The 26,585-nt window shown below is 43.9% G+C and overlaps 1 long non-coding RNA gene across 1 annotated transcript; it reads right to left on the bottom strand.

Annotated features, from left to right (window-relative positions):
• Window positions 1–8,252: 8,252 nt before the first annotated feature.
• LOC310698683 lies at window positions 8,253–24,879 on the bottom strand. The gene is made up of 3 exons (XR_014521697.1): window positions 24,833–24,879; window positions 20,640–20,742; window positions 8,253–8,323 (listed from the first exon to the last, which is right to left on the bottom strand). It is a non-coding gene; the product is annotated as an uncharacterized lncRNA (long non-coding RNA).
• Between the last annotated feature and the right edge of the window lie 1,706 nt (window positions 24,880–26,585).

The following is a 26,585-nucleotide window of genomic DNA, read 5'->3' as shown; positions in this document are numbered from 1 at the left end:
TGGATGGGTGGTGAGAGTGTATATAGAAATTTGCCTTGTGTACAATGATAAAATTTTCAATTGTCGCTCTGTGCACCTTTGCCTCTGGATATGCCCACCATGGATGTGGCCTCAGGAAGGTTGCCTGAAGGACAAAGTGGTTCTTGGGCTAAAAAAGATTCTCCTTATTTGGCCTAGAGGGAGGATGCTAAACCATGAATTTAGCTCCATAGAGAAAACAATTAAAAACAATTCCATATATAAAAACAATATTCCTGCTTTGCAGGGGGTTGGAATAAATAGCTCTTTGATTCTAACACAAACATTTTAAAAGCAGTTACAGATAGGTAGCCGTGTTGGTCTGCCATAGTCAAAATAAAAAAGTTCCTTCCCTTTTCCTGCAAGACCTATTGCAGTCGTTAAGAGTCGTCAACAGGCTCATCTCAGCTATCTACCAATCACCCATTCCCACCACCCTTCTGAGTAATACCCCTCCCCACCTTCTCACTATATAGAAGGATCTGGCAACTTCTGTTTCAGTGTATCTGAAGAAGTGTGCATGCACACGAAAGCTCATATTTTAAAAGCACTCTCTCTCACTCTCTCTCTCTCTCTCTCTACACACACACACACACACACACACACACACACACACACACACACACATATATATTCCCATACAGATACAGTGTGGGATAAATACCTCCACTTAAAAGGTTGTTGAAAAAGGAAGGTCTTCAACAGACACCAATACGTCAAGAGAAATGCAGACCCTCCAAGTGTCCCTATTTTCCAGGAACAGTCCTGGAATTACGGAAGCCATCCCCATTTCTGATTTGATCCCAGAATGTTCCACTTTGCCTTAGGATGCTCCTATTTTCATCAAAGAAATGTTGAAGGGTGTGGAGCTATGTGACTCCTGAGCCATCTGAAGGCAGTCCTGTGTAGGAAAGTTTGTTAATGTTTTTATATATGTTGGAAGCCACCTAGAGTGGCTGGGGCAACTCAGTCAGATGGGTGGGCTATAAATAGTAAAATGATGATGATGATGATGATGATGGAATAGGACGTCTCTATTTTCATCAGAGAAATGGTGGAGGGTATGAAAATGGTGGATGTCTAATACACAATGAAAGGGAATTTCAATGGTTAAGGGCTCCTACATTAATGGCCCAATTCTTATAATGTACAGAACAGACCTCCTGGTGATGAGATGGAGTCTGCAAGAGACCCTTGCCATCAGAGGACAGTGGTCAATTGAGTTTACAGGGTGATCTTTTAGGTATCCTGGTCCTTAGCTGTGTAGGGGTTTATACACAAGCATTTTAAACGTATGTTGGTAGCTAAATGGCCATCTGTGCAATACTTTCAGCAGCAGCAGGGTAGCCTGGCAATGATTGTCTGCCGCAGTGAGTAGTTGAGCAGCTGCATTTTGCACTTGCTGCAGCTTCCAGGCCAACTTCAAGAACAGCCTGGATCTTATCTCCCTACCCTACTTTGTTTCTTCTATGAGTCAAGGGTGTTGTCCAGTTACAAAAACCCCAACCAACCTGAGTTTGTGCCCATAAATGTGTTTTGGCATCACTTGTCAAAGTTATCCCAAATCTGCATTTCTGAAATATGTGGGGCAGAGAGAGGTTGTGTGTGCCTAGATTATTCCATGGTTCCTTTGCTTCCTGTCTCCATATTCCCCTGTCCCCTTGACAGCCTGTCATTAGGAAGATTTCTGCGTATTAGCTGGAATTAAGTTAAACTGCGCCTTGAAAATGGTTCAGTGACTGACAGCTTTCTCAATGGATCTGAACAAATTAGTCCAGGCCTGTTTCTGACAGATCATCTACCCTGTCATATTCCACCCCATCTCCTCAACTTGCTGAAGGCTGCCTTAGCTAGTGAGCCCAGGAATCAGATAAGAGGTCCATCAATGCTGGGCTTTGACATTTGCACACCTGAAGCCTGAAGTCAAAAATTTATGACTCCCCTCCCTTTCCTGTACTAATGTCTGTTTTTTAATAGCATGTGTAGATGGGGGCTGGAGTCAGGGGGGGGGGGGGAGAAAGAAAGATGGCATATTCCTTCAAATCTAATCTAATTCCTGTAGTGGAGTCCTTGTGTTGTGGCATATTGAGACCAGAGCTTCCTCCACCTGCACCCCAAAATCAATCTCCATCTGTAGGGATGGCAGACTTCAGCTAAGGGGTGGGGAGCAAATACAAGCCTCCAAACCTCTTTATATGACCTATGTAATTCTCCCCAAGCTGCATCCATCATTGGATCAGCTTCACGCTGAAAGTCATCTTTCCAGTCTGGAAGGTGTCCATGAGCTCTTATAATGCCGCTTGCTTCTCTAGATGGAGAACAGAGAGTTGGGGTGTTTGTGTGCAAGCATGTCTGTGAAAACTAGGCTACTGTACAAATACAAAAATTATATTAGTTGCTCTGCCCACTTTTCACTTTCGTTCTACTCACCACTGGCATGTGGCCCTCAGAAGGGGCCAAGTAGGAACTTGGGGGAGGGATCACTGATTGTCCATGTGGTGCCCTTTTTGCCTACTCTGTACTGTTTAGTAAGTGCCACTTACTTGGTTGATGAATTTCTTTCTTTGTTGCTCTTCCCTTCTTCATTTTATCATCACAACATCTCCTCAAGGTAGGCTATGTTGAATGTGTATGACTAACTCAAAGCCACCCTGTGAGTTTCATGGCCAAGTAGGAATTTGAACCCTACTAGTCCCTAGTTGTCCCTAGTTAAGCAAATTGTCAGTATTTGGTGTATTGGCATGCTGTGATTCAAAAGGCAACCACTCTATCACACTGTGAGACTGAGAGGGAGGGTGCCACCATTAGGGAACAGACTGAGGCGTGGCGGGCAATCCCTTAAATAGGGTCCTAATATCAGTCCTCCTCATCATCACCCCACATTTGAACATGCCAATAGGTGCCTCACAGGTGACTGTGCTTCCTCTCTTAGCCACATAAGTCACAAATGTGCTCCACCAGCCAGATCCAGAGCAGAACAGATGAAGGAATGGGCATCAGATTCCTCCGGTTCAGAAGACACCTCTCCAGTTCATTCTTCACTGCCTCCATGCTGTTGGAGCCAGTAGTTACAGGATAGAGCAATGGTCCTTTTTAAAAAAAGAGACAGCTCCTGGGGGGGGGGGCAAGACTAATGGGAGGTTCCTAGGGCCTCTGAAGACTTTAGCATGCTACTGAAGTGGCAACTATTCCAAAATAAGTCCTATTCAGCACCACACATTGCGAGTTTCCCCTGGTACCTGACAGGCTATGTTTTGTATAGCTGATCACAGCCTGCCCCACTCTACCCCAGGCTAACTGGGGGAACACTTGCCCCAGATATACCCCCAAGGCAAATCCAGGGTGGGGATAATGTTTCATTTGGGATTTTAAGCCCTAATGAAACATACAGTCAGGAGAGCAGGGAGGAAGAAGAAGAAGAAGAAGAAGAAGAAGAGGAGGGGGAGTTTGGATTTGATAATCCCTCTTTATTACTACCCGAAGGAGTCTCAAAGCGGCTAACATTCTCCTTTAGCATCCTCCCCCACATCAAACACTCTGTGAGGTGAGTGAGGCTGAGAGACTTCAGAGAAGTGTGACTAGCCCAAGGTCACCCAGCAGCTACATGTGGAGGAGCGGGAACGCAAACCTGGTTCACCAGATTACGAGTCCACTGCTCTTAACCACTACCCCACATTGGCTCTCAAGGGAGTTCAATTCTGCAGGGTGCTGCTTCTCATTAGCCTCTGATGGAACCCTAAGTTGGAAAAAAGACATAGGAAGCTGCTATATACCACTGGACCATCTAGCAAAATGATGTCTATGAGACCTGTCAGTGACTTTCTGGAGTTTCAGGAAGCAGCTTCCCCCAACTCTACCAGGAGATGTTGGGGACTGAACCTGGCACATATTGTAAGCAAAGCAAATGCTCTACCACTGAGATACACCCCCCCAAGACACTGTAATGACAATAATTAGAGGGCACTGGAAATATTTTGTACCATATTGGTTGTATTTATTTCTCCTTTTTTTCCTGCATAGAACTCTAGGTAACACAACTGGAGTTCTCATATTCATGTCTCATCTTGGAAGTCCAGCAGGGGAAATAGCTAAGCAAATTGCCACTATGATTAGCACAACAGCTCACCCTCTGATGGTTTAGTTTAGTGCAAAAGGCAGCCCGTGAGTGTTTTGTTTTCTTGTTTTCTGTGGGAAGCTATGTGGCTACATTTGGGGGTAGAAGGAAAGTGATTGTCAGGGAACTGCCATCAGAGGCAAGAGGAGAGGTAAGACGTTCCAATGATGCAGGGGAGGGAACTAGCAAGGAGAGAGAGAGAGCTCCTGCTGGGGAAGGAAATCCAGGGGACACCAGGGATAAAGGGGAGGCTGAGAGTACTGCGGAGGGGAGGCTCCGAGACTCTGCCAGTGAAACCAGCGGAGAGAGCACAGGACCTCCGCTTGGCACACCCACGCTGCGCAGAAGGCTTCCGCGCAGAGAATCTAGGAGGAGACTGGGCGCCAAAGAATTTTTATGTTGGAGGAAGTTTAGGAGACGCCCACTCATGGATTCTGCCAGTGGCTAAGACAGTCGCGTTGTAAGGGCTGTCAAACCAGGGAAAGGTTTAGCTATACGACTAGCTTGGAGCAGTTTGCAGTTTACGCACAAGCAACCCCAATTCCCATTACAGTGATGTATGGCAGAATCCTAATAAATCAAAAAGTTGGTTGTTCTTATTGAATAATCAGCAAGAATAAAAACTTCACTCCGACTAAACACTGTACCTCTTTGAGTTACATGATGAAGTACAACTTTTTCTGACAGATTCAAAATTTCCATGAGATCAGCTGAACAACTTTGCATGGTTGTGTATGGTAGCCTGCGTAGCAGACGTTTTCACATACTTTAACACTCTCAACACAAGCCTTCAAGGCAGTGGTGTGAATATTTTTTACAATGAAGATAAGATCGAGGCAGTGATTAAAAAAAATATGGTTATGGGCAAGCCTAGTAGATAGAAGGCCTCACTAACATCTCAACTCTGGAGATAATTCTGGAGGCCACTGACAAAGAATTGATACCAGAAGTGAAACATTACGTCACTGAGTACCTGCATGATTTAGCAACAAGCTTCAGAGATTACTTCCTTGCACTAAATCCTGAAAACTCGTGGATAAGGAATCCTTTTGGATGTGGTGATGTACAGCTAACAACCCTTAACTGTGGAAGAACAATATGCACTTGTTGAGATGGCGTGTGATGGTTCATTGAAATCATTTTTCAAAGAATGTAGAATGGACCAATAAGAAGTTAGGTGAAAAAGCTTTGAAACACCTAGTTCCCTTTTGTTCCACATATCTTTGTGAACAAACATTTCAACATTTTGTTATATGAGGAACAAGCATAGAAATTGGCTTGATGTTGAATCAGATTTGAGAATAAAATTAGGAAATATTGAACTGGATGTGTAAGGGATTCTTTGGGACAGAAAGAAACATGATTTCTCCCAACACATTTAGTGTGTTTTAAACATTTTGTTAGGAGCTATCCAGAGTGGCTGGGGGAATCCAGCCAGAAGGGTGGCATATAAATACATGATTATTATTTAGGTTTAGTAGCTGCTAGACATATCATAATTTGTTCACTTGTACTATACATTAATAAAATTACATTTCATAGAATCATAGAATCATAGAGTTGGAATAGACCACAAGGGCCATCGAGTCCAACCCCCTGCCAAGCAGGAAACACCATCAGAGCACTCCTGACATATGGTTGTCAAGCCTCTGCTTAAAGACCTCCAAAGAAGGAGACTCCGCCACACTCCTTGGCAGCAGATTCCACTGTCGAACAGCTCTCACTGTCAGGAAGTTCTTCCTAATGTTTAGGTGGAATCTTCTTTCTTGTAGTTTGGATCCATTGCTCTGTGTCCGCTTCTCTGGAGCAGCAGAAAACAACCTTTCTCCCTCCTCTATGTGACATCCTTTTATATATTTGAACATGGCTATCATATCACCCCTTAACCTCCTCTTCTCCAGGCTAAACATGCCCAGCTCCCTTAGCCGTTCCTCATAAGGCATCGTTTCCAGGCCTTTGACCATTTTGGTTGCCCTCCTCTGGACACGTTCCAGTTTGTCAGTGTCCTTCTTGAACTGTGGTGCCCAGAACTGGACACAGTACTCCAGGTAAGGTCTGACCAGAGCAGAATACAGTGGCACTATTACTTCCCTTGATCTAGATGCTATACTCCTATTGATGCAGCCCAGAATTGCATTGGCTTTTTTAGCTGCCGCGTCACATTGTTGGCTCATGTCAAGTTTGTGGTCAACCAAGACTCCTAGATCCTTTTCACTTGTACTGCTCTCAAGCCAGGTGTCACCCATCTTGTATTTGTGCCTCTCATTTTTTTTTATCTCTCCCCCATTAAATCTTTGTCATTTTTGTGGTAATATCACAAATTTTATGCTCTTTTTTTAGTATTCCTAAAATCCATTGCTCATTAGGGGCTGCCCCACATTTTCTTCAAAAAATTGCTTTACACAGGTAATTACCATAGAGTTATCAAAATTTTCAAAAGTGGGGGGGGGGGTGTCTGTGGCTTGGCTTTTGAAAAATAGGGGGTCCTCAGTACTTAGCTAATTGGGAACCAATGTGCTAGAAGATTCTACTGAGGTAGTGCGGGAATTCCCTACAATGAAAAATGTACAACCAGCACCAACAAGAGAAGGAGTGCACTCTATAGATGACAAATTGGAAGGAATGGTAAATGGATCTATGAAAGGGCTAAAAGGTTGTGTTGAGGGAGTATGGGAATTCACTTCAGAGAAAAATGCACAACCAGCAGATGGTGATATACTGCAACTCAAGCTACGGTCTCCTATGAGGAAAATGATCTGGAGGAGATACCAGATAAGGCAGCGGAACTAAGTGTCTCTTCACTCACAATGGAAGAATCAAGGGTGGGGGGAAGGAACCACAACAAAGGAGAACTGGAGGAATATAAATTGGGCAAGAAATTTAGACTGTGACTTGACTGAAACTTGCTAGAACTTTAAAAGGATTTTATATAGAAACTGGAGAAATATCAATTTGGATTACTAGAAGGACATTAGCATGCCCTCCACCATTTCTCCGATGAAAACAGGGACATCCCATTCCATAATGATAATTTTACTATTTATACCCCACACATCTTACTGGGTTGCCTCAGTCACTCTGGGCAGTTTCCAACATATATAAAAATAATAATACAACATTAAACAAGACTTCCCTATACAGGATTGCCTTCATACGGCTCAGGGGTCGGATAACTCCATACCCTCCAACATTTCTCCAGTCAAAATAGGGACATCCTAAGGAAAAGTAAGACATCCTGGAATCAAATCAGGATGGGTCTGCATTAGAAGAGTCATATTTTGCTGTCAGAGTGACTGGCTGGGCTTCGGAAGGAAATTTGGGGAATGTTACATCCTGCAGAGGGGAAAAACCATTCTGTTTTTTGTTTTTTTTAAAAATATTTTTTTTAACTGGCCAATCAAATCAAATTAAATCACTTCACATAAGTTCCGAATTACAAAGCCGAATTTTAAATTTTGTTTTAAATGGTTTTGGGAAAAACCATTCTGAAGTGCATATGTTAAACATTTTGAATAATTGTTGTTACAGATAATTGTCAGATAAGGTGATGGGAGTTCTTTTAATATATTTTTCTATACTTTTCTATTCTTTTAGCTATTTTTCCTCTTTTTTATTTCTTTCTCTTTTTTATATAATCGTGTTTTGTAAGCATCATGAGTATTCTATTTTATATTTTCTTTCTCTTCTTCTTCCTTTTTTACATATTAGGGTTGCCATGTGTCCTCTTTTTCCAGAACATGCCCTCTTTTTTCAGGGGTAAAATTTCTGTCTGGGTGGATTTTTTAAATTTGCCAAAATATCTCTGACTATACTTTCTGGATAAGACATAGACATAACCTGTGGTTGAATACTTGCTTTCCTCTTTCTTCTCTTCTTCTGCCCCCCTCAGCAATTATCACAGCTTCTATAGCCTACATATACTAGGGGTACTTAAAATGAGAGTTGTCATAGCATCCTCTTTTTTGCTCTTCAACATATGGCAACCCCATATATTGTTTTTTATTATCTTTTTATAAACAAGTTTGGATTTTAGTACTCAATATATTAAAAACCTTCAATAAAATTGTTTTTAAAAAGGAAATATATATACTGTATTGCAATGCAGTCCTATACATGTTTACCCGAGTTATTATCTCCTGTGTTCAATGGGTCTTCCTCTCAGAAAAGTCTTCCTTAGGTTGCAGACTTATTCTGTAAAATTAATGCATAGCAAAAGAATGCACGTTATAAAGTTGTAAATATATACTCTTCCTTCCAGGCTTCTCACTGCAAATGTGTCACATTGGGAAGGGAGTGAGCTTGGAAGGAGAAGTTTTGTACTGTCAGACACAGCCCTGGGGTCAAATTCACAGAGCTATCTATGGCAGAAGCACATCTGATGCTGAGACAGGGAAAGCAGAACAGAAAGTCCTTCAGAAGGTCATCCTAACACTCTTGCCATTTATTTCCAGAGCAATCCTAAAGTGATGGTGGCAGTGGGGAAAATGCATAGTAGAAAAATCTACTCTTCTAATCCCTGCTTGCTTGTGCTGGCCAAGCCAGAAGGTAGTGTAGCACCCTGCTTGTGGTTAACGCTTAGCTGGAATGAAATATTCAACGCAGCAATAGAGAATTTAAAATAATTATTTATTTGTCAGACAAATAAATGAGAGGCACAGTGGTATATGGTTACCAAGCTCTGGCCTGGCCTCCTGCCATTATGGCCAGCACTTATATTCCCTTAATCCAGCCCCCTTTGCTCCTCCTTGGGCTGCCTCTGTCCAATCAGCCTGGTTGGATTTCCTATTGGCTGATTGCTATAACCAATCACAAAAAGATACACCCATATCCTTCTGTCCTTATAAGGAACACAAACAGCTATATATTGTTACATCTATAAATGACAAATAAGTAGTAATATATCTTACATGTGTCTCAACAAGGAATCTTAATTACCAGCTCACCTCTTGCCCTTCCTGCCCTATTGCCTTCTAAAACAAATGGTTAATCTTAAATTTTTATCTTAAACATATGTCAAGGATCTTGAGTTTCACATCAACATTGAAAGATATCCTTCATTTGAAGGTTTCTAAACAAATGTCTGGCAGCTAATATATCAGGACAGCATTTGATGGCGTCTTCTTGTCTGGCAAGAGGCTGGACTGGTGGCTGACTTAATTTCAAGATAAATACAACTCTTCTAGCATTTGTTAAATCCTTTGCATAATTACATTTAAGCCAATATATTTAAGCTAATATATTTCATACATTATCATAGGTAACCTTTTAAAAGAATAAAGCTTCTTAAAGTAGAAAGGAAGGAACTCAGTAAAAAAACAGTTTTTAAAGAAGGCTCTTTAGTTTACATCTTCCCCCCCTTCTCCAGCCAGTTGCTTTGTTTCCATTAGCTCTTCCCAAACTCTCTCAGTTTAAGAAAGAAACAGTTTTAAAAAGACTTCCCCAAAAAGCCTCTCTTTCTCTGTCAGCTAGATGTTTTTTCTCCCATTTACCTCTGGCCTTAGAAAATACAGCTCAAGGTTTTAAAAGAGGCCCATGGTATCATTTTACTATTTGCCCATTCCTAATTATATTTATCTCTGCCTTTGTTATCTTCTGTAACATGTAGGGTCAATGTCCTGCTCTTAGTCTGTAATTTCAGCTTTTACGACTTTGAGAATTGCTTTCTGCTATCAATCAAAAAGGGGGCCCCTTGTCTTAGGAGAATGGCCAAGGTTTTCTCTGCCTGGCATTGAAACATTTGAAAATCTACTTTTGAAAATCTAAGCCCTCTTTAATATACAAGTCCTGATCAAACATTAATAAAATGCAGGCTTATGCCTGATGCCTCATTCCCCCCTTTCAAGCTCAAGGACCTTCATCCCAAGTGTCCTTGATAGCTTGACCTTCATCATGTTCCTGAGGTAAAGCTCTATATAGGGCCATGATATGAGGTAGAGTTTCATTTGAAACCATCTTGCTAATTGTACTTCTAAAACATGAGATGATACATGGCATCATACATAAAACCATTACCACTACTGTCAAGAAAAACAAGCAAGACAATAGTATCCCTTTGAGTCCTGTGACATTAGGTAACCAATTGGTGAGCCATCCCATATCCCATCCTTCCCATGTTTGTACTGGGACATGTGCTATATTCTCCATCTTTGTGGCCAACACACGGATTGCCTCACCATTATCTGAAATGTTAAAGCAACAGGCATTCCCTGTCAAGTTCAAGACTCCACATAGGCCTCCCTGCTTGGCAAGTACATAATCCATTCCCATTTTCAGCTGCAAAATGGCGGCTCTACTTTCATCCAATTGTTGTGCAATAAGTCTCAAACTCCGGGCCGTTGCATTGGTTACAAGTTCCACTACTGCTTGCAATCGAATTATTCTGTTTAGATTATAAATAGGATCCCGTGCCCCTTGTATGAGCTCACCAGGATTCCAGGAGGCAGGATCATAATAGGCTATAATGCGCTCTGGTGGCCAATCATCAGTACCGCTCCAACTTTGGGTACTTCCTCCTGCTATATGAGAAATATCAGCGTTTCTTCGTGTTCGCTTGGGCAAATTAGTAGGCATAATCCACATTGGTGGTAATACCCATCCCAGGAAACAAGTCCCACTCCATTTGGAGGGGAGTTTCTTGTATGCCCATTCTCCACATATCCACCACAACCATCGTGTCTGAGGTCTTTGGTACGTGGAGTACAGAAGGCGAAATAGCAAAAGAGGTAGAGAGTTCACAGTGCAGTATGTTAGATTGCCTTTTTCTGTCACAGTTATGTTCCATACCACTTTCCATGCATGAATAAAAGGAGGTGCACAGGGCAAGGCATCCCGAGTTCGATAGGTAGTATCGTGTGCCCAGGTATTCTTAATATTATCCCAAGTATAGTGACAATGAGAAGAGCCTATCATGGTGGAATCAGCTGCATCTGATGATTTATGTACACAGAATTCCCCTTGTACAGGTATAACTCGTAATGGTTTAGTTGAGTTCCATCCGGGGAAATTCTGTACTTCTGTCTGGTTTGGTATTTCGCTTACCATACCAATGGCATCTAATGGTATCGGTAATAAGGGCATACCTCCCTCTGAATCATCTGGCCCAAGAGAGCAAACAAGGCAATTGGTCCTATTTGCAACATTGGCTACCATTTCAGCTAAACCTACCCACATATTGTGGTCATGGTGGAATCCATATTTAGTCAATTTGGCCAGATTCAAGGACCCTTCCCCTTCCCAAGGGATCAGGATTAATAATAGAATCATGTTGATGTCTAGCATATGCATTCCTTCCACAAAAGATTACCTTATAGTGATAGCAAATAAATATTAGTCCCAATATAATTCCCCCAGTGACAGAAATGGGGAACCACCAAGACCAAAACATATATCCCGAGGATCCCCAATGAGTAATATCTCTGATAATTGTTCCACAAGGGGGTGGGCAGTCAATTAATTGTGTAAGAGAATCTTTCCTTTCACAATCGCTGGTTCAGATGCTCCTCAAGCTTCAGGCGTGCGCAGGTCAGCCAGCTTCCAGGTTGTGGCTGCAGCAGGCCGGTCGTCTAATGTTGCCCGTGACCTAGCCCGTTCCCGGTAGGGCTAGATACAGGGGTTTTTGGAGAGAGTCAGTTTAAAAGGATTAGAGGGGTCACCTTTGCACGTCCAACTGCCTTCGGACTTCTTCAAACGGGAGTGATGAATCCAGGGGGTCACCTCAGCTACCTTCACCGCTGTTGGAGTAGAGAGCAAGATGGTGTAAGGTCCACGCCACTTAGGTGCAAGTGGATCACGTTTCCACTCTTTCACCCATACGCTATCGCCAGCCTGGAACTGATGAATCGGCTCGGCAATGCTGCACGGCGTGCGCTCGAGGACCCACCTGTTAAGAGAAACAAAAACACGGGAGAGAGATTGCACTTGTCCCTGTGTCACATGGTCTCCTATTTGTTTAAGATCAGCTGGAATATCCTGAACAAAGGAGGGCGGTCTCCCATACAGGAGCTCAAAAGGTGACAACTTAAGTCTTTTTGTGGGTGCACACCGAACACGAAACAGTGTTATGGGTAACACATCTACCCATCCCAATCCCGTTTCCTGGGTTAATTTTGCCAATTGGGTTTTCAGAGTCCGATTCATTCTTTCAGTTTTCCCTGAACTCTGAGGCCTATAGGCTGCATGCAGTCTCCATTTCACTTGTAGGACTCGACATACTTCTTGTACTACTTGATCAATGAACGCTGGCCCATTGTCACTTCCAATGCATCTAGGTAATCCAAACCTCGGGATCAATTCAGTGAGGAGTCTCTTAGTTACCTCTCGTGCCTTTTCAGTTCGGGTGGGAAAAGCTTCAACCCATCCGGTAAGAGTGTCTACAAACACAAGGAGATACTTGAATCCCTTAGAAGGGACCAGCTCTGTGAAGTCCACAATTAGGCTTTCCATGGGGACATATCCCACATGTTGGATTCCAGGAGGTTGTACCGGTCCCTGCCTGGGATTGTTTTTAGCACAAAGAACACATTTCTGTGAAATGCAAGTTGCTAATTGTGATAGGTTAATAATATACAACTTCCGACTGAGACTCTCTCTGGTTGCAGTACCGCCAAGGTGAGTAGATTCATGATAATTTCTTACAATTGTGCCTGCTAGATGATGAGGTACATAAATCCTATTGTCTGGCAGGATCATCCAACCGTCCTTCACAACTGCTCCCTCCTGTTCAGCCCACTTCCTCTCTTCTGGGGTATAGTGAGGTTTAACTTCTTCTGGATCTACCTCTGGTATGAGGGCTGCTATAAATCCTCCCACAGGCTTTTGGGCTGCCTCTCGGGCTGCTTTGTCAGCAGCATGATTTCCTCTGGTTATTGGATCCCTTCCTCGTCCATGACCTTTGCAGTGCATTACAGCAATCTGTTCTGGAGCCCATACTGCTTCTAACAGGATTTCTACTTCAGGTCCATATTTCAAGGCCTTCCCGTGGGCTCCTATTAGACCTCTTTCTTTCCATAGAGCACCATGTGCATGCAGGGTTAAGAAGGCATATTTAGAATCAGTATAGATGTTTGCCTTACATCCGGCTGCCAATTGCAGAGCTCTAGTTAAACCTATAAGTTCAGCTTTTTGTGCTGAGGTGCCAGCAGGCAAAGCTTCAGCTTCCACAACTTCCTCATTGGTGACCACAGCATATCCTGCTCGTCTGGCACCTTCATGCAGGTAACTGCTACCATCAGTATAATATACAACATCTGGATTTTTCAATGGTTCATCTTTCAGATCGGGTCTACTGGAATAAACTTCATCCATTATTTGGAGACAATCATGTGATTCTTCATCATCTACCTCTGGTAGGGGCAGCAAAGTCGCTGGATTGAGCATATTCACTACTCGTAGATGAATCCTGGGATTTTCACACAATAGGCCTTGGTACCTAGCCATCCTTGGGTTCGTTAGCCAATAACTACCCTTATATTCCATGAGTGTCAGAACAGCATGAGGTACATTCACATACATTGTCTGGCCGAAGGTAAATTTATCAGCTTCTTTGACAAGGCTTGCAGTGGCCGCTACTGCCCTTAGGCATGGAGGCCATCCTTTTGCTACTGAGTCCAATTGTTTTGACAAATAAGCTACTGGACGGTTCCAACTTCCTAATCTCTGGGTCAGGACTGCCGCTGCAATCCCATTCTGTTCATGTACATACAGCTGAAAGGGTTTTTCCGAATTAGGCAGTCCAAGGGCTGGGGCCTCCATAAGTCGTTGTTTGATAACTAAAAAGGCTTGTTGCTGCTCAGGTCCCCATACGAATGGGTCCTTTTCTGCACCTCGAGTGCTTTCATGTAAGGGCTTGGCCAGACTGCTGAAATCAGGTATCCATAGTCTACAAAACCCTGCTGTTCCCAGGAATCCTCTGAGTTGTTTCCTTGTGGTAGGTTCCTTGATAAGGCAAATAGCTTCTTTCCTCTCTGGCCTCAATGCTCGTTGTTGGTGTGAGATGTCAAAGCCCAAATATTTGACCTTTTCTAAACATAACTGTGCCTTTTTCTGGGAAACTCGGTAGCCAGCTTGCCAGAGCAAGTGGAGCAGTTCCTCTGTACCTTCTTTACAGGTATCAAAATCCTTTGCTGCTAGTATAAGGTCATCTACATATTGCAGAACCACCTTTTCTCCAGGTATTGAGGGGTAACTTGTTAGATCCTTCGCCAAGGCAGTGCCAAATAAAGTTGGGGAATTTTTGAATCCCTGGGGCAATCTCGTCCAAGTTAGCTGGCCTTTTGTTCCTGTCAAAGGGTCTTCCCACTGGAAGGCAAATATAGGTTGGCTCTGTGGTGCCAGCCGGCAACAGAAGAATGCATCTTTCAAGTCCAATACAGTAAAAAATGTTGCTTCTGGTGGGATCAAACTCAGCAGGGTGTATGGGTTTGGTACATTTGGGTGCAAGGTCTCGATAGCCTGGTTTACGAGCCTCAAGTCCTGCACTGGCCTGTATTCATCTGTCCCAGGTTTTCGAACAGGCAAAAGGGGTGTGTTCCACTCTGATTGGCAGGGCTTAAGCAGACCATATTTTAATAGGCGGTCCAAATGTTTCTGGATGCCCTCTGCTGCTCGCCGGGGTAAAGGATATTGCTTTACAGATACAGGGGTAGCCATAGGTTTTAAGGTTACTACAATTGGAGCTATATTCTTGGCCATTCCTGGTGGGCTATTTTCGGCCCATACTCCTGGTGGCACCTGTAGAGTTCGGAGGAGCTTGTTTAACTCTGTATCCAATGTGGGTTGGACTTGCAGGGCTGACATTAGGCGCCATGATTGTTCCTTAGGTACGGAGAGGGAAATTATTCCTGCTGCCTTTGATGGCAATTTCATTTCTGGACCTCGAGGAGTGAAGGTGATTTGGGCCTGCAATTTGGACAGCATATCTCTACCTAAGAGAGGTATTGGACACTCAGGTATATATAAAAACTGATGGGTTAAACGATGTCCCCCAATCTGGCATTCCAAAGGTTGGAGGAAAGACCTCTTAGCTGACTGACCAGTGGCACTTTTAATGACTACACTTTTGGATGCCTTTTTCTGCAATAGTTCTGGGAGTACTGAGTATTCAGCCCCAGTATCAATCATAAAGTCTATTAAATGGCTTCCTAATTGGATCGTGACCGTGGGCTCCTGGAAGCCTAACTTTATGGAGTCCGGTCTTTCCTAGTCTTGGGTAAAATCCTCCTCTGCCAGTCCAATGACATTGTCCCTACTCCGTCCTTGTCCAGGTCTCTGATATCTTCCATCTCGGATCATTCCCCGTCCCCGTCCCTGGTTTCTTGGGCCGGAGCCTGGGCCTGGGCCTGGGCGTACTTCTTCCAACCTCAGGGGTTCAGGACATTCCCGCTTCCAATGACCCTCCTTCTTGCAATTTGCACATTGATTCCTTCCCAGTGGTGGATTCCTTCCCCGCCCTCTTCCTCCATTTAAGGGGCGGTAGTCTTGCTTCACTGCTGTGGCTAGCATTACCATCTTTTCCTTCTGCCACTTCTTCTTCTCTTGTTTCTCAGCCTCATCCCTATTCCGATAAACTCGGCGTGCAATGGCCATAATTTGGCTCATCAGCATCCCTTCCCATCCTTCTGATTTCTGAATTTTCTTACGAATGTCAGAAGCGCACTGGGCCACAAATGTAGCAGTAATCATTCTGCTGTTTTCAGGGGCTTCAGGGTCAAAAGGAGTCCATATACGATAGGCTTCTTGCAGCCTCTCTAAAAAGTCTCCTGGACTCTCATTTGGTTTCTGTTCTACTTCTGAGACTTTAGACATGTTAGTGGGCTTCTGGCATGCCCTGCGGATACCTTGCACAAGCGTCTGGCGGTAGGTGGTAAGTCTGGCCAGGTGAATTACATTGTTTGGATCCCAATTAGGATCTTCCAAGGGAAAGTTGTCTTGGAGATGACGGTCAATATTAAAAATATTTCCCACTCTGGCCTGCTCACGCAAATATATCTGTGCCTTTTCAATTATGTCTCTCCTTTCCTCAGTGGTGAACAGAGTATTCAGGAGCTGGCGGCAATCTGTCCAAGTAGGACTATGAGTATTTATTATTGAAGTCACCAAGTCCATCATAGCCTGAGGTTTTTCTGCGAAAGATGGGGTGTGTGTTTTCCAATTCATCAGATCTGTAGTCGTGAATGGAATATATTGCAGGGTCGAAGTTCGAGGTGGCCTTGGTCCAGGTAGCCCGTTAACCAGCACAGGCTCCTCAAGTGCATCAAATACTCTTCTGAGAGGGGCTACTACGTGATCTTTCTCTTCGCTTTGCTCTAGGGGCCTTAAATCATAGGGGATGGTATTTGTCCCAAGGCGTTCTTTTAGCAGCTTTATACGCCTGGCTGTATTGCTTGCTGACCGATTAAGGTCTCCCTGTAACTTCTGTAATAATTCTCTAGGACTTGGATGTACAGGGGTTTGGGGTAGGCAATCAGTTGTTTCACTAAAAGAGACTGTAGATGGAGTTCTACTGGGACTCACAGATGGAATAACCACTTCTGCTTGGGCTTTATTATAGGCCTCCAATGCCTCCTGAAGATATTTATCATAATCTATCAAGGAATCAAGTTCTGTGACTCCAGCCCCATTATTCATTCCACTTTCTTGCCTTGGGGTTACAACTGGTGGAGTGTTTGGATTAGGCTCCCTTCGATGTGGAGCATAGGGTGGAGGTGGAAGCAGCTCTTCCTCTGGTCCCTCAAAAATGGGTTTGAGTTTATTTGGCAAGATTCCTTTTCTAGCTTCGGCTTTTACAGCCAATAATTTGCATCGTTGGACTTTGCATTCCCTTATCCATGGAGGATTTTTATTTAATGTGCTCAGCCAGGAATCTATATATGAAAATTGTTCTGGGCACCCTCCAATTTCTTTGGCAATGTTAGACCAAAGTTTGCTTACTAAATTTATATCAAAGGTTCCTTGAGATGGCCATCCAGTATTTTGCTTCGGCCACTCTAATTCACATAACGTTCTCAGGCGCTCTGGCGTCATTTTGACTCCATATGCCCCTGAGAAGGCTTTCTTAAAATTATTTAACATACATTCAAGAGGTGTATTTTCCCCTTTTGAACCCCCAACTCCCATTGTATGGCCCTGTGAAGTATCCACTCAGTCACTCACACACACGCTTCGTGGGGTTTCTTGCCCAGATGGAGTCGCCTCACTGGGAACCGAAGTACTACCCACTCCACACTCAGGTCAGCTACAGATTGCTCTGTACTTTCTCACACATACAATGCGCTGGATACTTCACCACACACTACCTCCCAACTTCCCCTTTTCCCCCACCAGACCACCATCTGATATACCCAACCACCTAGCGTACTCAGTTCCCACTTACTGAGACGCAGAAGTTTGATCAAGACTTCTCTTCCTCCCAATTAATTGGAGGGCCAAAACCCCTTAGTGCACTTACCCCTGGTTGGTTCCGTTTCCCCCCGGTCCGTCGCCGCCAGTGAGCAGGGTATCAGACAGACGAGACTTCTGCGTTCCCCCTGGAAAAATTTACCAGTGCGCGCTTGGGTAAGCAGTTTAGAGATCCTCTCTCTTGTACCCTGCTCAGTAGAGCGAAGGGGCTGCGTTCCAGCAGACCACTTATCCGAGTCACAGGGCACCATAAAATGTAGCACCCTGCTTGTGGTTAACGCTTAGCTGGAATGAAATATTCAACGCAGCAATAGAGAATTTAAAATAATTATTTATTTGTCAGACAAATAAATGAGAGGCACAGTGGTATATGGTTACCAAGCTCTGGCCTGGCCTCCTGCCATTATGGCCAGCACTTATATTCCCTTAATCCAGCCCCCTTTGCTCCTCCTTGGGCTGCCTCTGTCCAATCAGCCTGGTTGGATTTCCTATTGGCTGATTGCTATAACCAATCACAAAAAGATACACCCATATCCTTCTGTCCTTATAAGGAACACAAACAGCTATATATTGTTACATCTATAAATGACAAATAAGTAGTAATATATCTTACATGTGTCTCAACAAGGAATCTTAATTACCAGCTCACCTCTTGCCCTTCCTGCCCTATTGCCTTCTAAAACAAATGGTTAATCTTAAATTTTTATCTTAAACATATGTCAAGGATCTTGAGTTTCACATCAACATTGAAAGATATCCTTCATTTGAAGGTTTCTAAACAAATGTCTGGCAGCTAATATATCAGGACAGCATTTGATGGCGTCTTCTTGTCTGGCAAGAGGCTGGACTGGTGGCTGACTTAATTTCAAGATAAATACAACTCTTCTAGCATTTGTTAAATCCTTTGCATAATTACATTTAAGCCAATATATTTAAGCTAATATATTTCATACATTATCATAGGTAACCTTTTAAAAGAATAAAGCTTCTTAAAGTAGAAAGGAAGGAACTCAGTAAAAAAACAGTTTTTAAAGAAGGCTCTTTAGTTTACATCTTCCCCCCCTTCTCCAGCCAGTTGCTTTGTTTCCATTAGCTCTTCCCAAACTCTCTCAGTTTAAGAAAGAAACAGTTTTAAAAAGACTTCCCCAAAAAGCCTCTCTTTCTCTGTCAGCTAGATGTTTTTTCTCCCATTTACCTCTGGCCTTAGAAAATACAGCTCAAGGTTTTAAAAGAGGCCCATGGTATCATTTTACTATTTGCCCATTCCTAATTATATTTATCTCTGCCTTTGTTATCTTCTGTAACATGTAGGGTCAATGTCCTGCTCTTAGTCTGTAATTTCAGCTTTTACGACTTTGAGAATTGCTTTCTGCTATCAATCAAAAAGGGGGCCCCTTGTCTTAGGAGAATGGCCAAGGTTTTCTCTGCCTGGCATTGAAACATTTGAAAATCTACTTTTGAAAATCTAAGCCCTCTTTAATATACAAGTCCTGATCAAACATTAATAAAATGCAGGCTTATGCCTGATGCCTCATTAGAATTGACATATTTTCAATCTCCTGTCATTTGGCCTTTTGTATGTGCATTCCTTCACATTAATGGGAGGAAACTAAAGAGCAGCCGGTTTTTGTTTCTTGCTTCTGCTTCTTCCAGGTGTATATCAAGACCAAGACCATTCCTGATCCACCCCTCCATGTTGATCATAAGATCTATTGTGACTAATAATATGACCCTAGTTTACACTCATGCCTTTGTGTCTTGCCTGCTTATCTCCTTTTTCCTCGTGCAAACAGCTATTTACTACATCAGCCCTTTTGCAACCTGGTGCCTAAATCTTGCTGGACTACAACTCTCACCAGCCCCAGATAGCATGGCCAAGGGCTGAGGGGTGGTGGGTTTTTTAGCCCAAAATATCTGGAGGGCACCAGGTTGGGGAAGACTGTCCTAACTGAGAGGGGGAAGCATAGAGTCTTTTTTTCTTTTTTGCAAATGCAAAACTAAAACAAATAGAAGGGATCTAAATATCTTTCCTCCTAAGACTTCCTGGCTCCATTTAATCATTTAATCCATTGCAGGCCAGTGAGATGTATTCCAAAGTCAAAAAGCATTGGTGGGCATTTATAGCTGTTGTTCACTGAAGTCTTGTGTTTTGTCCCAAAAGGACTCCCCTCCCCTTTACTTTATCCTTCTCAGTCTTCCACATCAGCGCACTGAAGATTAATGGCTTGGGCAAAGCTCTCTGGCTGCCAGTGGTTCCAAACAGGCCCTGTCTGAAATGACCGTATTTCCTCCTATCTTTCCAAAGTGCAAACAGGAGTCAGGTCAAGCCCTCATTTCCCTCAGAAGAGTCAGCAAGTCAAAGTTAATTAAGATAACAAAGAGCAAAAAGCAACAATAATTAAAATTTGGCATTGCCTTCTGAGATGTGCAAAAAGGAAAAGAAGAAAAGGGGAAAGATTCTAATGCTTAGGCCTGGTGATGGCACAGAAGGGATGCCATCAACCCTGAACATCCCCTGCAAAATCTTTTGTGCAGTTCCAGTACATTTTCATCAAGTTTGGGTAAGGGGTTTCTGATTGCAGCAAGTTGTTGTTTGCATTGTGTAGGTTGATCTACACGTGTGGTATGTGCAACAAGCCCTCACAGCAGTGGCAGAGCATTTCTCGCTTGCACCCAGCATGGGCAAGTGCGTACACAAGGGCACACACAAGGCACACCATGGGGGCAGGGGGGGTGCACAGCCAGAGCTACCCCTGCCCACTGCTCCAAAGTGGGTTGCATGCCCCTGGCACCCTCCAAGTGGGGGGGGGGTGGCTGAGAAGGACGCAACAGCTCATGGCACTCTCCCTGCAAGCAAGGGCCAGGATGCATGCCTATTGCATCCTTCTCAGCCGCTCTCCAGCTGGAGAGCACTGAGAAGGAGGCCACAGCTCACGATGGGGCAGGGCACCATTATGTGCCCCCCAATAAACTGTGCCCAGAGCAATGGCCCCTCAAACACACACACACACACACACACACACACACACACACACACTTGCCTCACACCAATGAATTTAATATTCAAATCTTTCTTTTCCCTAACTCACAACAATAGCCTTCATAAATGTACCACATCATGGACTTTGTGGTCTCAATGATGCATAAATAGTCATTCTTGTGTGCTGTGCTGAAGACCACTCACTGCACCAATTAACAAGATTTTGGCGCATTTCCTGGAATAAAAAATTACTGCAACATAAATATACATTATTAAAATGAATCCAAAGAATTTGCAGTCAAAAGAATAGGGTAGCTCCTAAAAACAAGTATCTTTGGTGTCAAGGGCCAGCTGATCCATGCAGATCAGCTGAAGGGTGTTATTTCTGCCTTGTCACTCATCAAATAATTGATATAATGACTAGGAAATGAGTGGTTTTCATCTTCGTTGAGCTGCTGGGCTGGGCAGAGAGGTTTAAGCATCTACCCCCAGTGTTGTATTTACTTGACTCCTCCCTTCCCTCCCTTCTTTTTTACCACTGCTCTCAGAAGTGTTGCTTTTTTGGGAGGGGCGTTGGAAAATATTTGCTTGGAGTGCCAGATCAAACACTAAGACTGGGAGTTGGTCACCCCTTCAGCTGAAGACTGAACAAAGTTTGTCCAACGTTTTGTGACTTTGAAGCTTTCCTATCAATTTGAAATAGGTATGGGCTGGTTGTGACAACACAGTAATGCAAGAACTGGCACATCCTAGAGCTTAGCACCAGGGCTAAGCTTTTGGCATTGACCAACACTTTCCTAACCTTAGCCCAGATGGGGAACCTAAAGCCAGGGGCCTAAAGTCTTATAGCCCTCCAGGTTTGTCTATCTGGTCATACACCTACTCTCACTGGACTACACCTACAAACCAAGGATACCTCTTATCAGCCCTGCTCTGTGCCCTCTTTTGAGTGCTTTTGCCTAGCTGAAATGTGTCCTTCAACTGGAAGCCTTTTGCTTGCCTGTGTGCAGGATGGGAAGATGTATAGATGTACACATCAACACATGTAAAGTAAGGAATTACTGGGTGAGATCATATGGTCAGAAATATTCAAAGCGGAGGGAGTCCATGACAGATTAGAGTTTCTTAAAGCCCCTACATTTGTGTGTCTTGTGCCTCTGGTCCTACCTACTATTGGAATGTGGCTCCTATGGGGTTCCTTGTGTAGGAATGTGGTCCTCGGGCTGAAAAAAAAGGACTCTGTCCACCCCTGGCTTAAATCAAATAAAACTTCTCCATCTGGACCTACCAGCACAGCCCTATTCTATCACTCTGACCTTCTACCTGTTGGTGGTGACCAGGGGCATAGCTAGCTGCTCTGACACCTGGTGCAGTGGGGGTGGGGCGATCCACCCATGGGGGTGCCACGGTGATCCGTTTCGGGCAGCGTAAGGCCTGAGCCACTGCATCACTCCCAGGAGAGATTAGTGGCCCAGGCGCACTGCAGGCCAGGCCCCGCAATAAGTGCCGCTCCCCCCCACGGGTGTGCCATTTTGTCACCCCCCCCAAAGGATGACATCTGCTGCAGCCCACCCCCCCTTCCTATGCCCCTGGTTGTGTCTTCCTGCCTTTTCTTCCTGTAGCCAAAATGGTCTCCTTAATCCCCATCAGAAGCCGCTCCTGACAAATTCTCTAGATTAATTCTTCTCTTTCCCACTCCCTTTTTCAGAAACTTTTAATTAGGACCTGATACTGTGCCATTATTAGTATTTGTTATTAAGTGTTAATATCTTGTTCGCTTTCTGGCTCTAATGCGCCCATGCTCCATCTCCCTTCTTTCCCCTCTTCCTGGGCTTTGTTTTAATTGTTATATTTTTTCATCAGTGATCAGCCGAGCTTCCCTAATGATCTCAACTCATTTAAAGGGGTTTATAACTCCAATACAGAACTCCAATAAAAAAGAAGCAACAGTCTTGCTGGGGATCCCCTAAGGGGATTCAGCATCTACAAAGACAATAAACTAATTTACTACTTGCTGGCTTTTCTTATCCCTTCCCCACCTCCTACGGCCTATTATATTATTTTGTGCAAAAATCCAAATCCTACTAGAAAGGGGTGCAGAAGACCCACAAACTTTATTGCCTACTCTGTGCCATGAAGATCAAGATGAAATCTGAAGCCTGATTCTTTATTATAGGAGGCCATATCCCACAAAGAGAAATCACATTCAGATATGAATCATAGCTCGGTGGGATGGACTGGGTCTTATACACAGAGGGCTGTATCCAGTTCAGGGCTAAGATAAAATCACTTGGTTTGCTGACAACATGTTTAATGCCAGTGGAAGGCTGTTGCAGGTTGGTGGTAACTTTGGGCTCATCCACAGCCACCTTTGACCCTGCTCTTTCCAGGCACAGATTCATATTTTAAGGCTTCTTGTATGAGCGCTCTTTTTTTTCTGCAGAGCTTTCACCATGAAAATCCACCCTTTAAAGCTGGTTTGCCAGAAGCAGCTTAGTCATGCTGGCCACATGACCTGGAAGCTGTCTGCAGACAAACGACGGCTCCCTCGGCCAGTAAAGCGAGATGAGCACCGCAACCCCAGAGTTGGTCACAACTGGACCTAACGGTCAGGGGTCCCTTTACTTTTTTTTAAAGCTGAAGCACAACAGATGGATGAGCCTGTTGTTGTGCAATATATGACACAATCTGGTGTGCAAGAGTTTCCTCTAGGTAGGCTATTGCATCAGATTCCCCTACTGTGCAACATTTAAGCTAACCCTTCGGCTAGTGCAATAGCCCTTGTATTAGCAGACACAGAAAGTTGCATACAGCCCAGAACATCCTGGGTGTCTTCCCTGGCATAGGCGCCAACTCCCTGGGGCCCTGGGTGCCACCTCCCTGATGGGGCGATCACAGCTTCAGAGAAGGGCATTCAGGATAGAGCTAAGCAGCTGGGGTGGGACAGGGACCGGCATGTTCTAGCTCTGAAACATGTGTAAGCTGCTTGCAGGGGTGAGGAAACTGGCAACTTTGCAGCTGGAAAAGCAGGTGAGGCAGAGGCTGTTGGAGCGAAGGGATGGAGGAAGCTTGCACTAACATTGCCAGAGTCTCCTTCCCCTGCTCTCCCCATTCCTGGCTCCCAGAAAGCACAGACGAGGACAGACTCCAGTCTGAGCAGTGAAAAAGAAACACCTTCCGTTTGTGCCCTTGAGAGCTTGCTCGTTTTCTGCAAATAGCACCACAAACCAGAAGTTATGGGCAGTTTTATCCAGCCCTGCTTCCCACCTCCAGCCCCCTCTCATAAAGCGCCCAGTCACCCCCATGGTGATAGGGCGCATGCAGGCATTTATGTGGCATGACATCATGATATCATGTAATGTGGTGCACACGCATGCTGGGCACCCAGATTCTGGGGCTTAAGTCAGCGCCCCTGTTCCTTGGCATCTCCAGTCAGAAGGTGATGGGAAATATTTCTGTCCACCTGAGCCCCTGGAAAGTCATAGCCACAGTAGGCAATTTTGGACTAGAGGTACAGGTAGGCTGAAATGATATACTGTAAAGCAGCTTTCTATGCAAGATAAATATAAGAAGCCCCAAAATATCAGAACAGTGCAAGGGATGGTTTGAGCAGTTAATCCCATTCAAACTTATTTATTGATAATAAATATCTATTAAAAAATGATAACTGGCTTTTTGGTTTCAAACGAATTATCCAATTGTTTCAATGTCTCAAGTGTCTCAGAATCTGAAAAAGCTGCCAGTCCAAACAAATTTATTAGAAGATGTTGTAGCTGCAGATATTGCCGCTGGGTTGTACCTGATAGGTGATATTTTTCTCTTGAAGCAGCATACATATAAAATTCATCTTCCTCATCTATCAGTTGGTCCAAAGTCATAGCTGTCAACTTTTCCCTTTTCTTGTAAGGAATCCTATTTGGAATAAGGGAATTTCCCTTTAGAAAAGGGAAACGTTAACAGCTATGTCCAAAGTCAATACTGCTGCCTCCATCCATTTTTTCCATGTTACTATCTTTCACCCAATTTTTAAAAATAGGATCTCCCTACATAGTGAGTTTAGCATGTGAAAATGGATCAGATTTATTTTTATTAAACAATATACTCCATATCCTTCTAACAGACTTGTTTCAAGAGTCACCTGAATTTTCAAGTATTTTGATCCTAATATTCTCCAGCCAACATAATGGCCGACATTGATGACAAACTCCAGCATCGCCTGAGCTCTGTGAATGCAGCTTTCTCCAACTGAAATGCAGAGTGTTTGAGGACTGGGACATTTGCAGGGAAATTGAAATGCTTGATTACAAACCTATTGTACTACCAACCTTACTGTACGCTTGTGGTACATGGACCACTTATAAACACCATCTCCTACTCCTTGAATAATTCCACAATGGTGTCTCTGAAAAATTCTAGAAATCATTTGGGAAGACAGGTGAACTAACACCTGTGTACTGGAAGAAGCAAAGATCATCAATGTCAAAGCAAAAATTCTTCAACATCAAATTCGTTGGACTGGTCATGTTTGGATGTCTGGTTATGGTCTTCCAAAGTAACTACTCTATTCCAAACTTAAAAATGGAAAACACAATGCTGGTGGTCAACAAAAGAGGTTTAAAGACTCTCTCAAGGCAAATCTAAGAAAAATGTTGGTTAAACGTCAGCAACTGGGAAACTCTGGCCTGTGAGCACTCCACTTGGAGAACAGCCTTTACCAAAGGTGTTATGGACTTTGAAGACGCTATAACTCAAGACAAAAGGGAGAAACATGCTAAGAGGAAGGCACGTTTGGCAAACCCTCACTGTGATCAACTCCCACCCAGAAACCTATGTCCTCATTGTGGAAGAACATGTGGATCCAGAATCATAGCTGTCAACTTACAGATTTGAAAATAAGGGACCAGCAGCCTCAAAAATAAGGGATCAGAAGCCAAAATAAGGGATTTTGCGGGCACAGGTATGTTCAACTTCTGAGCCCCTCTGAGCCAAAGGCAGAAAGCCCAGCCAGCAGCCAAACGAAGCCTCAAGCCTCAAGGAAAACCACCGTCACCTCTCCGCTTTGAGACTCCTGAAGGGGAGTGAAAGGCGGGATATCAAATCCAAACTCTTCTTCTTCTTCTTCCGCTGGGAAGCACTGAGCAAAGGCGAGTCCCCAGGCAACGCAGCCGATTTGATCAGTACAAGGCATGCAAGCTCCATGCCTTGGAGAGCCAGTGTGGGGTATTGGTTAAGAGTGGTGGACTCGTAATCTGGGGAACCGGGTTCACGTCTCCGCTCCTCCACATGCAGCTGCTGGGTGACCTCGGGCTAGTCACACTTCTCTGAAGTCTCTCAGCCCCACTCACCTCACAGAGTGTTTGTTGTGGGGGAGGAAGGGAAAGGAGAATGTTAGCCGCTTTGAGACTCCTTCGGGTAGTGATAAAGCGGGATATCAAATCCAAACTCTTCTTCCACCCCCCCAGTCGTTCTTAGACTTCTTATTAGGTGAGCAACACAGCCAAGCAGCACAGTTGGAGCCTCCCTCCTCCCTGGCCGGCAGGGAGGGAGGGAAAGGAGCTGCTTCCTTTGAAACCCGGGAAATTTAAGGGACAGCAGCTGGACATGGTGCTGGGATAAGGGACTGTCCTGCCAAATAAGGGACGCTTGACAGATATGTCCAGAATTGGCATCCCCTGTCACTTATGGACTCACTGTTAAGACTGTGTTCATGGAAGACAATCTTACTCAGCTACAAATGATCACCAAAGAAGAAGAAGAAAAGTGTATTCTAAAGTTGCTCAGGTCGGGAAGTTATGACCAATCACAGGTTTCAAATATTTGATACTTAACAATAAGTAGGCATGATGGTATATTTCTAAATCTGGAATTCCAAATTTCATTAATTTGCAATTGCATTTTCTGCAAGGATATTCTGGGTGTTATTGAACCCAAAGACATTTCCTAAACAAAGAGTTTATCTTTGGGAAATATGATAGTGGCTATCAAACCTTGAGATTCACAGGATTCTGTATTTTTCAATATTATCTAGAATCTGTGAGCTGTCATCAACACCAAATAGCAATTTGATGCTTTCTTGGT

The sequence above is a fragment of the Podarcis liolepis genome, assembly GCF_965112155.1.
Source record: "Podarcis liolepis genome assembly, chromosome: Z".
Classification (NCBI taxonomy): domain Eukaryota; kingdom Metazoa; phylum Chordata; class Lepidosauria; order Squamata; family Lacertidae; genus Podarcis; species Podarcis liolepis.
This window is presented reverse-complemented; position numbering and strand designations above follow the sequence as displayed.